Below are 1769 nucleotides of genomic sequence, written 5' to 3' on the forward strand. Positions count from 1 at the left end.
CCCCAATCAACATTTAACCACCTTCCTGAGAATATGTGACACAGTGAAGTCTAATGGTGTTCACCCTGATGCCTATAGACTGCTCCTATTTCCTTTCTCACTTAGGGACAAAGCAGCCAAGTGGCTGGAATCTTTCCCAAGGGAAAGATTGATAACTTGGGAAGACATGGTGAACAAATTCTTAGCAAGATTTTACCCTCCTCAACGAATCAATAGGCTGAGAGCTGAGGTCCAAACTTTCAGGCAACAAGATGGTGAGACTCTATATGAAGCATGGGAAAGGTTCAAGGACTTAACAAGGAGGTGTCCACCTGACATGTTCAACGAATGGGTGCAGCTGCACATTTTCTATGAAGGACTCTCTTATGAGTCAAAGAAGGCCGTAGACCATTCATCCGGAGGATCTTTGAACAAGAAGAAGACTATTGAGGAAGCCATAGATGTTATTGAAACAGTAGCAGAGAACGATTACTTCTATGCTTTCGAAAGAGGGAACACAAGAGGAGTAATGGAGCTAAACAATGTAGATGCTATGTTGGCCCAAAACAAGCTCATTACCCAGCAGCTGGCTGACCTCACCAAGAAGATGGACATGAACCAAGTAGCAGCAATCTCCACTTTATCAACAACCCAAGAAGGAGTGAATGAAGAAGCAGAAGGGAGTCAGGAGCAAGCTAGCTATATTGGGAATTCACCAAGAAAAAACTATGATCCATACTCCAAGACCTACAACCCTGGATGGAGAAACCACCAAAACTTTGGGTGGGGAAGTGAGCAAGATCAAAATCAAGACCAGAGACGTTACAACTCCAACAACAACACTTCTCCACACGCCTATCAAAACCAAAACAGCACATCTGCTCCGAATCACCCATCAATTGATGACAAGCTCTCTAAGATCGAAACCTTAATTGAAGGAGTATGCAAAGACATTCGAAACAGTAAAGCATTCAGAGAGGAAGTGCAGTCAAACATGCAGAATCAAAATGCTGCCATCAAGAAACTAGAGACACAAATCAGCTATCTGTTTAAGCAGCTTCCTAACCACAACTTTTGCTATGATGCCCATTCAAGCAAAAGGGAGGAGTGTCAAGCTATCACACTTAGGAGTGGGAAGGAACTGAAGGAACGTCCCCAAAAACCACAAGAAGAAGGCTCAAATGAAAAGGGAGAAGAGCAAGATGGAGTTCAACCTCCCACGCCAAGTCTGCAGAAAGAAAAAGGGATACCACAACTGAACATCTCAAGAGCTCCATATCCCCAGCTATTGAAGAAAAGGGAAGATGACAACCAGTTCTTGAGATTTTTGGAAATCTTCAAGAAGCTACAAATCAACATACCCTTTGCTGAAACCATACAACAAATGCCACTCTATGCCAAGTTTTTGAAGGAGCTAATGACTAAGAAGAGAAGCTGGAAGAACAATGAGACTGTGATACTAACTGAAGAATGTAGTGCTATCATTCAACATAAACTACCTCAGAAACTGAAGGATCCTGGGAGTTTTCAGATCCCTTGTATTATAGGAGAAATCACAGTAGAGAAGGCTCTTTGTGACTTAGGGGCCAGCATCAATTTGATGTCAGTAGCTATGATGAGAAAGATGAAAATTGAGGAGGCTAAACCAACAAAAATGGCCCTACAACTGGCAGACCGATCGTTCAAATTCCCTCACGGGATAGTAGAAGATTTGCTAGTAAAAGTGGGAGATTTCATATTTCCAGCAGATTTTGTGGTGTTGGACATGCAGGAGGACGCCAAGACCTCCA

At 42.8% G+C, this 1769-nt stretch overlaps 1 non-coding gene across 1 annotated transcript; it reads right to left on the minus strand.

Annotated features, from left to right (window-relative positions):
* Positions 1 to 214: 214 nt before the first annotated feature.
* Positions 215 to 318, minus strand: LOC112788704 (small nucleolar RNA R71). Its single transcript, XR_003196057.1, has one exon. It is a non-coding gene; the product is annotated as a small nucleolar RNA R71 (small nucleolar RNA).
* Positions 319 to 1769: the final 1451 nt, after the last annotated feature.

This window comes from Arachis hypogaea, chromosome 20, assembly GCF_003086295.3.
Source record: "Arachis hypogaea cultivar Tifrunner chromosome 20, arahy.Tifrunner.gnm2.J5K5, whole genome shotgun sequence".
Lineage (NCBI taxonomy): Eukaryota > Viridiplantae > Streptophyta > Magnoliopsida > Fabales > Fabaceae > Arachis > Arachis hypogaea.